The following is a 13,416-nucleotide window of genomic DNA, read 5'->3' on the forward strand; positions in this document are numbered from 1 at the left end:
GCATTTCAAGGTCCTGGAGTGGCCTAGCCAGTCTCCAGATCTCAACCCCATAGAAAATCTTGAGTTGAAAGTCTGTGTTGCCCAGCAACAGCCCCAAAACATCACTGCTCTTGAGGAGATCTGCATGGAGGAATGGGCCAAAATACCAGCAACAGTGTGTGAAAACCTTGTGAAGACTTACAGAAAACGTTTGACCTCTGTCAAAACAAAGGGTATATAACAAAGTATTGAGATAAACTTTTGTTATTGACCAAATACTTATTTTCCACCATAATTTGCAAATAAATTCATTAAAAATCCTACAATGTGATTTTCTGGATTTTTTCCTCATTTTGTCTGTCATAGTTGAAGTGTACCTATGATGAAAATTACAGGCCTCTCTCATCTTTTTTTGGTGGGGGAACTTACACAATTGGTGGCTAAACTAAATACTTTTTTACCCCACTGTATCTATCTATAATCCCGTTGGGGTGTCTGAAATTCTGTTGATTGGATTCAGAAGATTCCCAGTCTCACATTGAAATCCACCCACACATATAGCCAAATCACAATTAGCTCTTTCTGATGTTGGTAGTCATGTCTATTGTCAAAGGGATTTGGTTGAGAAACCAACCCTCCAACCCACCACAGCACCTTATCAAACTGAGAAGGATCTGGCTAGCCTAGCAGGGCTGTCCGTGACTCTGTGTCTCTCTGCCTCTCTGTCTCTCTGATCGGGGGAGAGTGTTAGCCGGTGGTCTGGGTGTCACTGGTGAGCTGGCTGTCAGTAGAGCTAGCCTTATCACAGTGAGTGGTGTTTTGTGCGAACACCATTGAGCGGTGTGTGTTAACACCTCCGAGCGCTCAACCTTGATCTCACCTTAATGAGAGCCCCGGGGACGGTGATAGGACGGCGCCTCCGTCTAACGGATGACGCACCGACTTTTAGGGGAGACTGGCGGAAAGGTCTGAGAATGAGAAGAACTGACTGATTACTGGATGCATCAGACTCCAGAAAATAACATGTAAGCCAATGTATACCAACACCAAAAAGTATAGGAATCAACACTAAGCAATGGGAGTGACGGATTGAGTCGGGAAAATAACGTGTAATTTAGTGAAACATTATAGGAATCAATTGTTCGTTCTTGGAAGAAGTTGATTCTCAATTCTCACATTTAAAGAGTGTGAATCGACTATCTTCTGGAATTGACAGCCACCCCTACTGAGCATAGGAAGGCTACAACCAGCCAAGAGCCAGCCAAATCTCTCATCTTCACCCTCTCTCTCTCCAGCTCTCACTCTCTCCCTGGGAATGAAAATACCTTCTCAACAGGCCTGGGCAATGCAGAGTGGTGGCACTGTGGAAGATAGAGACACTAGACACTCAGTCAGAATATGAAGAGCTAAACAAACCACATCATGATGACCAAGGTCCTCAACAGGAAAAAAATACCATCTGAAACAGCTGTTTTTACATTTTCAATATCCTTCAATGATTTTGGCACATCATATCCCTAGCAGAGAGACATCGATACACACATAGACAACAGTATACTGAGGATTGGAATTGTAGTTACACTGTGTCTCGGGAGTGGCCTTGAAAGAGTTGGAGGGACCATGGTCTGGAACGAATGACATTATGACAATGAGGGTGTCCATATAGCCCTATACTGTATGTAGTACATGTGGGGATTCCCATATCTGCTATGGAGGTGTCCAGTGCCCATTGGCATGCATCATTCAAATCCTGCATACACTACCAACAATCAAAACCGAAAAACACCCAGGTAGAAACTGACCAGTCCAGCTATCAGTCAAAAAAGGTGCTTCCATGGTAACGACTACTCTTCTCTCTCTCTCTCACTCACACAAACACACACCCACACACAGACAAACACAGCTGACGGATCATTTCAACCAAATAAATTAAATATTTACAGCAATAGATGAAGGAGTAAAGGAAATAAAAGATGAAGAATACATGTGACAAAAGGGTCCTGTAGAGAGTGTAGGATGTGTCTGTTATGGCACCCTATTCCTTATGTAGTGCACTACTTTTGACCATGCCCCTTAAGGCACTGTGTAGAGAATCAGTGCCATTTCAGACGCAACCTAGCAGTTTTTAACTCCGTTGGAAACCCAAGTTGAAGTGCAAAATCATGTCCAAACGTCTACTGGGCGAAAAGGGTCAATATCAGAGGATATATTTATCCAGATATCCAGATATCTGACATTTTATTCGATATAAGAGTAGACATGCTCCAGAAACGCATGTCCTTAATTTCATATACGGAGCTAGGATATTGTCTGTAATAGAACAGTTTCTACATGCTTCTGATCCGTACCCCAGAAATCTCCCTGCTACTGTATGAGTCAAGACCGCTTACATATTTGTAGAATGTTCTACCTTTGGAAAGGGTATGTGACCCGTTTCAAGGAGCTAGGCATATGTCGCACATCACTACTTCACAAGACCTTCATTTCTCGTTTTTTTGTTCGGGGGCAGAAATTTGGAACATGTGAACTTTCATTTGCCTTAATAATAAACTTGTATGTCATCTGTAAATACGAATAAAATGACAAACCTAGTTGGTTTAGTCACAAAAATCACTATTGACTTAATGGATGGGTTGGACACAAGAAAGGCCATGTAGCATGGTTCTGTCTGTAACATGAGGCTCAGTATCACAGATGTTTTCTTCATTCATCCCCATACTGTTTTATTTATTTATTTATCTTGCTCCTTTGCACCCCAGTATCTCTACTTGCAAATCTTCTGCCTCTACCATTCCAGTGTTTAATTGCCATATTGTAATTACTTCGCCACCACAGCCTATTTATTGCCTACTTCCCTTATCCTATTTAATTTGCACATACTGTATATAGACTTTTCTACTATATTATTGACTGTATGTTTGTTTATTCCATGTGTATCTCTGTGTTGTTGTATGTTTCGAACTGCTTTGCTTTATCTTTGTCAGGTTGGAGTTGCAAATGAGAACTTGTTCACAACTAGCCTACCTGGTTAAATAAAGGTGAAATACATGTGTGGATAATCCTTTCTAACGCAGCTTTTTTTGAAAGATATCATGCATTGCTGCCCTGATGTTAAAAGTGCTACCGACAAAGATCAGAGGGAAAAAGGTGTGATGGACTACTTTCTGGAGAACGATCGGGCCATCTCTGATTCTGAAAATGGATCAGACTATGAGGAAATCGCCGATTTAGTTATAAACATTTTCATTGAACCAGACATTGTAGTCTTCCCCCATCACTGTCATCAGAAAAAACGGTGATCAACAGTGTTGTTGTCACAAAGAAAGTTGACAGAGTTTTGAAATCAGTGAAATGCTGTTAAAATAAATGCAGCATAGCAACTCCAACTCACAACACATGTCTTCTGTAAAGATACAAACGAAGGCCAATCTAACAGAAAATAAAAGGTGCACACCCTCCATACCCCTGCCTGCCCTGTTTGTTATGGACGATGGATGCGATGGGTGCAGATTGGGTCGTCAGCGGCAGTCCCTCGTAGTCTAGGGTGATGGTAGTGTTGGTCTGTGATCCACTCCAAACGGTCAAAGCATAAATGAATGAAACTTGTGTCGACATTGCAAGAAAATATTGTCATTTCACATAAACATATCACAAGGTAGCTACGCTAATTTTTTAAATTTAGGACAAGAGAAAACTAACTGGAACAAGCTATTTAGCTAGCCAAGATGCTAGTTAGCTATCTAGCTAAGTTAGTTAGCTAGCTTATATTAACCAGTAATACAATTTTAAAATGTTAACTTTTACCTTGAGGTTTTACAGGGGGTAAAAAAATCATTGAAAGGAAGGCTATTTTGATATTTGTTATCTAGCTAGGCTAACAGTGTACCCACCATTCAAACCTAGCTAGCTAGCCCTACTGGCTGCTGGCCAAAGTAGCTAACGTTCTTGATTCTAGTCACAGATAAATAAAACATCTCAAATTAGCTACTTACTTTAGTGTTAACTTCTTTGAGGTATTTTCTGAATAGCTTCTCACTTCTTTGTTTCTCCAGTTGTCAACTTGACCACACACTATTTACACACTCATTTGTGGAGCCCAAATAAAATAAAGACAGCTGGAACGCTACAGCAGAAAATATGTGCCTCTTGTTGCTAGGCTACCACTTACAGTGCTTTTACCTTCTGTTTTGCACGCGCCTTTATCCAGAAAAACATACAAAAATTATAGCTAGTGTCGGAAAGAATGAAATGGATTTCATATTTGTGAAATGATTGAGCATGTCCTCAAAAAAGATCCTGATATGGATCACAGTCAAGAGCATATGCATTGTTTGTGCTAAGAAAATATACTACACTGAACAAAAAGATAAACACAACATGTAAAGTGTTGGTCCCATGTTTCATGAGCTAAAATAAAAGGTATCATTTACATTTTTTTTCACGTTTTTTTTTTATTGATAGATGAGCTTAAAGTTTTCTTTACTGACCATAATTTTCACTTGTCTGACAGCTTGTATGATGACGAGTTTCTCACACGACTGGCCTATCTGGGTGATGTTTTTTCTCGCCTGAATGATCTGAATCTAGGACTACAGGGACTCTCCGCAACTATATTCAATGTGTGGGACAAAATTAAGGCTATGATTAAGAAGTTGGAGCTCTTCTCTGTCTGCATTAACAAGGACAACACACAGGTCTTTCCATCACTGTATGATTTTTTGTGTGCAAATTAACTCAAGTGTACGGACAATGTCAAATGTGATATCGCGAAGCACCTGAGTGAATTGAGTGCGCAATTACGCAGGTACTGCCCTAAATGGATGACACAAACAACTGGATTCGTTATCCCTTTCATGCCCTGCCTCCAGTCCACTTACCGATATCTGAACAAGAGAGCCTCATCGAAATTGCAACAAGCGGTTCTGTGAAAATTTAATTTAATCAGAAGATTTCTGGATTGGGCTGCGCTCAGAGTATCCTGCCTTGGCAAATCGTGCTGTTAAGACACTGATGCCCTTTGCAATCACGCACCTTTGTGAGAGTGGATTCTCGGCCCTCACTAGCATGAAAACTAAATACAGGCACATACTGTGTGTGGAAAATGATTTAAGACTGAGACTCTCCAATACAACCCAACATTGCAGATTTATGTGCATCCTTTCAAGCACACCCTTCTCATTAAGCTGTGGTGAGGTCTTCACAATGTTTGATGAACAAATAAGGTTTTATATGGAAGATGGTTAAATAAAGAGCAAAATCATTGATTATTATTATATTATTATTTGTGCCCTGGTCCTATAAGAGCTCTTTGTCACTTCTCACGAGCCGGGTTGTGACAAAAACTCACACTAATTCTAATGTTCAATAAATGTATCGTATAGCGTGTGTGTGGCAGGCTTACAATGATGGCAAAAAAACAACATTTGAGAGTGCGCTGACCCTGGTGCTAGAGGGGGTACAGCTGACCTTGGTGCTAGAGGGGGTACAGCTGACCTTGGTGCTAGAGGGGGTACAGCTGACCCTGGTGCTAGAGGGGGTACAGATGACCTTGGTGCTAGAGGGGTTACGCAGCTGGAGGTTGAATGTTTGAAGGGGTACGGGACAATAAAAAGTTTGGGAACCACTGTTCTAGAATATCAATAACATGTCATATGGACATCCCCTGATATGGACACTTTTCACCCAGCGTACTAAAATGGAGCGTGAAGTGGTTCAACTGCAGTCAGCAACAATTAGATAAAGAAGAATGCTTTACATACAAATATATGAGGAGGTAGACAAAGAATTCTATTAACAGCCCACTGTTCTAACCCCACACGGTGAACTAACATGGGCCTTTTACCAGACTAAACAGCCCATTGACCAAACTCACTAATGAACCGCACAACACCTGCAACAGGTAGGCCTAAATACTGCCACCCCATGACTAGGATACACTTTGAAATATCCTATATGTCCGAAACCAATAAAGGGAACCTAAAAACAGTAGATCAATTTGCACCATGATATAACACCTACTAGTAACCGAGCATATAATACAGTACATTGCCAATTAAGCAGAGCAAATTCGTCTAAGATTGACATCAATACATAATGGCTATTCAGGTCTCCATCTACTATCAAATCCAAAATTGAAACATAATTGGCGATACACCATGAATCTGTGAGAGATCACAAGCAACGTGACTACAGCAAAACCAAGCTACAGAGAGGATGAATAGCAGCCCAGAAAGCAGAGGTTGTTTCAACCTTCTACTGTCACAACCTACCTCATCTGTAATGGTTAGCGACCCACGTGATGAGCTGTCAATCTAGGACACGCCTTTGAACATTTCAGCCCATCTGCCTTCGCCTGCATGGCCATCCCATCTAGCACACTGAACATCTCAGCCCATCTGCCTCCGCCTGCATGGACTCCCATCTATCACACTGAACATCTCAGCCCATCTGCCTGCGCCTGCATGGATCTCCCATCTAGAACACTGAACATCTCAGCCCATCTGCCTGCGCCTGCATGGATCTCCCATCTAGCACACTGATGGATCATCTGCCTCCGCCTGCATGGACTCCCATCTAGCACACTGAACATCTCACACTGAACATCTCAGCCCATCTGCCTCCGCCTGCATGGACTCCCATCTAGCACACTGAACATCTCAGCCCATCTGCCTGCGCCTGCATGGATCTCCCATCTAGCCCATCTGCCTCCGCCTGCATGGACTCCCATCTAGCACACTGAACATCTCAGCATCTCTAGCACACTGCCTCAGCCCATCTGCCTGCGCCTGCATGGACTCCCATCCCATCTAGCACACTGAACATCTCAGCCCATCTGCCTCCGCCTGCATGGACTCCCATCTAGCACACTGAACATCTCAGCCCATCTGCCTCCGCCTGCATGGACTCCCATCTAGAACACTGAACATCTCAGCCCATCTGCCTGCGCCTGCATGGATCTCCCATCTAGCACACTGAACATCTCAGCCCATCTGCCTCCGCCTGCATGGACTCCCATCTAGCACACTGAACATCTCAGCCCATCTGCCTCCTCCTCCCATCTAGCCTGAACATCTCAGGACTGGATCTCCCATCTAGCACACTGAACATCTCAGCCCATCTGCCTCCGCCTGCATGGACTCCCATCTAGCACACTGAACATCTCAGCCCATCTGCCTCCGCCTGCATGGACCTCCCATCTAGCACACTGAACATCTCAGCCCATCTGCCTCCGCCTGCATGGACTCCCATCTAGCACACTGAACATCTCAGATCTGCCCATCTAGCACACTGAACATCTCAGCCCATCTGCCTCCGCCTGCATGGACTCCCATCTAGCACACTGAACATCTCAGCCCATCTGCCTGCGCCTGCATCGACATCCCATCTAGCACACTGAACATCTCAGCCCATCTGCCTGTGCCTGCATGGACCTCCCATCTAGCACACTGAACATCTCAGCCCATCTGCCTCCGCCTGCATGGACTCCCATCTAGCACACTGAACATCTCAGCCCATCTGCCTCCGCCTGCATGGACTCCCATCTAGCACACTGAACATCTCAGCCCATCTGCCTCCGCCTGCATGGACTCCCATCTAGCACACTGAACATCTCAGCCCATCTGCCTCCGCCTGCAACTCCCATCTAGCACACTGAACATCTCAGCCCATCTGCCTCCGCCTGCATGGACTCCCATCTAGCACACTGAACATCTCAGCCCATCTGCCTCCGCCTGCATGGACTCCCATCTAGCACACTGGACATCCCCATCTGCCTCCGCCTGCATGGACACACACACTGAACATCTCAGCCCATCTGTCTGCGCCTGCATGGACCTCCCATCTAGCACACTGAACATCTCAGCCCATCTGCCTCCGCCTGCATGGACTCCCATCTAGCACACTGAACATCTCAGCCCATCTACTGCACCTGCATGGACCTCCCATCTAGCACACTGAACATCTCAGCCCATCTGCCTCCGCCTGCATGGACCTCCCATCTAGCACACTGAACATCTCAGCCCATCTGCCTCCGCCTGCATGGAGTCCCATCTAGCACACTGAACATCTCAGCCCATCTGCCTCCACCTGCATGGACTCTCATCTAGCACACTGAACATCTCAGCCCATCTGCCTCCGCCTGCATGGACTCCCATCTAGAACACTGAACATCTCAGCCCATCTGCCTCCGCCTGCATGGACTCCCATCTAGAACACTGAACATCTCAGCCCATCTGCCTCCGCCTGCATGGACTCCCATCTAGCACACTGAACATCTCAGCCCATCTGCCTCCGCCTGCATGGACTCCCATCTAGCACACTGAACATCTCAGCCCATCTGCCTCCGCCTGCATGGACTCCCATCTAGCACACTGAACATCTCAGCCCATCTGCCTCCGCCTGCATGGACTCCCATCTGAACATCTCAGCCCATCTGCCTCCGCCTGCATGGACTCCCATCTAGCACACTGAACATCTCAGCCCATCTGCCTCCGCCTGCATGGACTCCCATCTAGCACACTGAACATCTCAGCCCATCTGCCTCCGCCTGCATGGACTCCCATCTAGCACACTGAACATCTCAGCCCATCTGCCTCCGCCTGCATGGACTCCCATCTAGCACACTGAACATCTCAGCCCATCTGCCTGCGCCTGCATGGACTCCCATCTAGCATCTAGCACACTGAACATCTCAGCCCATCTGCCTGCATGGACTCCCATCTAGCACACTGAACATCTCAGCCCATCTACTGCACCTGCATGGACCTCCCATCTAGAACACTGAACATCTCAGCCCATCTGCCTGCGCCTGCATGGACCTCCCATCTAGCACACTGTACATCTCAGCCCATCTGCCTCCGCGTGCATGGACCTCCCATCTAGCACACTGAACATCTCAGCCTATCTGCCTGCGCCTGCATGGACCTCCCATCTAGCACACTGTACATCTCAGCCCATCTGCCTCCGCGTGCATGGACCTCCCATCTAGCACACTGTACATCTCAGCCCATCTGCCTGCGCCTGCATGGACCTCCCATCTAGCACACTGTACATCTCAGCCCATCTGCCTCCGCGTGCATGGACCTCCCTCCATCTCCGTCTAACCTAGGCTTCTGTCTGTGTTGGGAGTCTGAGAGCACGTACTCACACATGCAAACACACATGCACAGGCACAGAAACTTTGAAATCAACATACACACACTGAAAAGCGACACAGAAACACACGCACAAGCACACAGACACATGCATGGCAAAGAACATTGAAAACAGACTCACACACAAACACGAGACGTATAGGTCTCCTTAACCTGTTATGACTGCAATCCCAATACCGGGATCGATATGACATCTACCAGTGAAAATAGAGGGCGCCAAATTCAAACCATAGAATTCTCATAATTACAATTCCTAAAACACACGTGTCTTATATCATTTTAAAGGCAATCTTGTTGTTAATCCCACCAAAGTGTCCGATTTCAAATAGGCTTTTCAGCGAAAGCACTACAAACGATTGTTAGGTCTCCATCAAACCACAATAAGCACAGCCATTTTCCAGCGAAATATAGCATTCACAAAAAGCAGAAATAAAGATAAAATTAATCACTAACCTTGAATTATCTTCATCAGATGACACTCATAGGACTTCATGTTACACAATACATGCATGTTTTGTTTGAGTTCATATTTATATTTAAAAAATCTGAGTTTACATTGGCTATTTAGATTCATTAGTTCCAAAAACATCAAGTGATTTAGCATAGCCACATTTCTGTATTTCAACATAAATACTCATCATACATGTAGATGATAATACAAGTTATACACATGGAATTATAGATATACCTCTCCTTACCAAGACTACCTGTCTCCCATGTTTAGTGGGCCCCATTGTGAATCAATTACATCACATGGATCCACTGTTGCCATACAAATAAACAAGATGTGCTGCTGCAGAGCAATGAGCTTCACATACACACACACACACACACGCACTTCCTCACCTCACGTGCATGCACACACACACACACAAACACCACTGCCAACAAGATCTCTTAGCGTCCCTTCGAAATTCGATGTATTATGGATTAACGTCTATTTTTAACGCATTCATTCAGCGTGGTTACAGAGTTAATTCCGCATGGTTACAGAGTTAATTCCGCATGGTTACAGAGTTAATTCCGCATGGTTACAGAGTTAATTCCGCATGGTTACAGGGTTAAAACATAAATGATTCAAAGGTTAACAGTTTAGACATTCATTCCGAGTGGTTGAGGTTAGGGCTATAGTTCGGGAAAGGCTCGGCAAACCAACCAACCTCATACTATCAAGTATCATCACGTATCTTCACTGCTTGCTAGAGCATTGTGACCTGCAGTGGTCTAAGCAACGGGCTTCGGCTCCGAGCATCACATGTTTGCGCCCAGTGCTGGGTAATGGTTTACATTTTTTTTAGTAAGCACCGAGGAAGGCATATAGTGTATTGACGTTCTCAGGACCTTTTCAAATATCTGAAAGTGAAGTCTATTTCTAGTGATTAGGCTGCCACTACAACCTGCACACACACACACACACACACACCTTCTCCTCCCATCTTGCTCCCAGTAGAGAGCGAGACAACTCTCAGTGACAACATCTATTCAGCACAAGGACAGAGTCCCACAACACATTTCTCGCATCCATTAAATAGTTTCCCCCTGGTAAACAGAGCTATCCATAATAACTGCTATATAGGGCAACCACAGAGCTCTGTGCAACAAGAGTGTATGTGTGTGTTTGGGTGTGTGTGCCTAAGAATGTGTGTGTGATAATGAGTGTATGTGTGTGTGTGTGTGTGTGTGTGTGTGTGTGTGTGTGTGTGTGTGTGTGTGTGTGTGTGTGTGTGTGTGTGTGTGTGTGTGTGTGTGTGTGTGTGTGTGTGTGTGTGTGTGTGTGTGTGTGTGTGTGTGTGTGCGCGTGCGCGTGTGCGTGTGCGTGTGCGTGTGCGTGTGCGTATGCGCCCATCCTCTTGGGCTGATAAGAACAGAGGTCTTCTTGTCTCTGTTGAATTCTACCATCAACTGGATGGATCTTGGAATGCCCTCCATACCAACCCCGCATATAAATGTGGCCCATTCTTTGCAGCCAGTGTGTGTGAGAGACATATGTTCTCACAGGCATGGCGTTTCCTGTCGGGGCTAGCTATCTACCTCTTGACACATAAGATACTCAGATAGATAGGTTGCATTGGAAACTCTCTTTTGGGGGGGGGGGGTACAATTGCAGCATTTCACCCATAAACCACACAACTACATTTACATTTACATTTAAGTCATTTAGCAGACGCTCTTATCCAGAGCGACTTACAAACTACAACATTAAAACATTGTAATGAATGTAAATCATAAAAAAAATCAGAGGAAATAGCATAATAGAGGTAGTAAAGCTTGACTTGATCTGATAATATTTGTGAAACCTTCTAAAGACAAACAAATGTGTGGTTGAAATGCTAATACTGTCTAAAGGCTTTGGATGGTTTGATATAAATCTACTTGAGGCTACCCTCCAATGGCACCACAAACTGGCAACATCTACATATGTGGAGAGAGACAACCGAAGGAGAGTTTGAATTCAGTCCTTATTCAAAAAAAAGGAGGATATGTATTCCCTGCCGGCACCATTATCAGGAAAAGGTGGCTCAAAAGCTTTGAACTGGTTGCGTGTTGGGGGTGTAGCCCATCATAGTGTTAGCGCCACAGCACGCAATCATTAACAACAGGTTCGAAAGCAAAGCTTCAAACGAGAGTTATCATTGAGAGATGATCAGTGAGAACTATAAGTGAGATTGCAAAGGCATTCTAATGCTATTTGCTACCCAACATGACAGGAAGGGACAAATAAACATGTATGTAGCCTAATTACATTGTAATTACAAGCAAACGAATCGCTTGTTTTATTCACGTTAACTGTGAAATATGGAAATAATTCCTACATTCTCGACAACCGAGAGAGCGATGTGCTTACCTGTTATGTAGTATAAAGGGTAGCAAGATTCCAAGGGGGTTTTTCAAAAGGGATCCTCTTTGACTTCCAGATCGCTGTCACGCCGTTCCTCTAGATAGGGAAATATTGAAGCATAGTCCTTTGGAGAAGGAGACGGTTTTAGAAAGCTTCCCTGGTTCTGTTTACCGACAACACCCGCTCAATCCCGGCAGATTGACCGGACTACCACATTCTGATGAGGGACAGGGAGACAACGACGAAAGGAAAAGGCTACCAACAAATAAAGCCTATTGCTGCGTGAGGCGCATTACACACGAGATGGAGGCATGTAGACTGATTTTGGAATCATTCTTCCAGCTTTGGATTTTCATCTGTCGAGTCTCTATATATATCTTTATAACTCATTTTCTGACAATGAAATTATATCTAGTCTAATTCCTCGTCTACATACATTGGCAACAGTGATTTTGCAAGCAGGTTGATTTTCAACCCCCAAAAAACATCCCCGCTTGCCTTTTGCGGGTGGAGAGGATAGCTCAAACGACAGTTTAAATAGCGAGGACGATTTGAATCATGGTGGTGCTTGCCTGCTTCGTCTCTGGGTAATAGCGGTGGTTTTCCGTTATTCCCCTCCGACCCGTTATAGCCATGCACCGAAAAGATGCTGCGCTTGTGCGATTGCTTCTTTAGCTCGCTCACGTTGCCTCTCGGCGGGGCGCGTGCACAATGTCCAAGTTGCAAGTTGTGTCGCTGTGACAACGCTCGAGCATCCCTACGTTCTCTCCGGCCCTCTAGAATCCAGATTGTTGCTTTTCTTTTTGAATGTTTTATCTTTACCCCATCAGATGTATTAGCATTTCTGTACAGTACTACTGGTTCAAACGGAAGAAAATCTTCTCTTCCAAAATAGCGGGCACCACAAGCCTACCCATTCCCCCTCCGTTAAAGCAGACTACAGAAGAGCCTAAATCATGTTGGTACTTTTTTTTTTGTCGGTCTAACTCCTTTCACGTCAGTGTCCTCCTTCCCCGGTGAAATCTGCATCAGGGTGACGTCAAAGAATGTTAAAGCGATACAAACCCATTTTATATCCCCCATTCCTCCCCATGGGATAAATCATCTCCGCAGGTTATAGTCATGAATTTTGTTCTGGAGGCAGTTTTCCCGAGAGGTCACTAGCTGGCCCAGTCACAATGTCATAACATCTGACTTTAAGCCTACCCCTAACCTTAAATTAAGACCAAGAAGCACCTTTTTTATTTCATTCATTTCTACATATAGGCAATTTAGATGTTTCAGCTGGCCTATCTAATGGGAAATCACTCAATTCTGCCTACAGGACAAGACTTGTGACATTAAACGTCAGCCTGCGTCATCTCAATGGGATCCATGCTGTCCCATCACTAGTTGTTTATCTGTCTGTCTATTCCATCCATTTTTCTGTTTTTCTGTGGGAGAAAA

The 13,416-nt window shown here is 44.7% G+C and overlaps 1 protein-coding gene across 4 annotated transcripts in view; it reads right to left on the reverse strand.

Moving 5' to 3' along the window:
* The window catches only part of LOC124007902 (neuroligin-2-like), a 335,505-nt gene extending 322,568 nt beyond the window's left edge, over positions 1-12,937 (reverse strand). For all 4 annotated transcript variants that reach the window (XM_046318766.1, XM_046318765.1, XM_046318764.1 and 1 more), the window contains exon 1: positions 11,977-12,937. The gene's annotated coding sequence lies outside the window, so the exon portion shown is untranslated. The remainder of the gene's footprint in view (positions 1-11,976) is intronic.
* Between the last annotated feature and the right edge of the window lie 479 nt (positions 12,938-13,416).

The sequence above is a fragment of the Oncorhynchus gorbuscha genome, linkage group LG21 (genome assembly GCF_021184085.1).
Source record: "Oncorhynchus gorbuscha isolate QuinsamMale2020 ecotype Even-year linkage group LG21, OgorEven_v1.0, whole genome shotgun sequence".
NCBI classification, from domain to species: domain Eukaryota; kingdom Metazoa; phylum Chordata; class Actinopteri; order Salmoniformes; family Salmonidae; genus Oncorhynchus; species Oncorhynchus gorbuscha.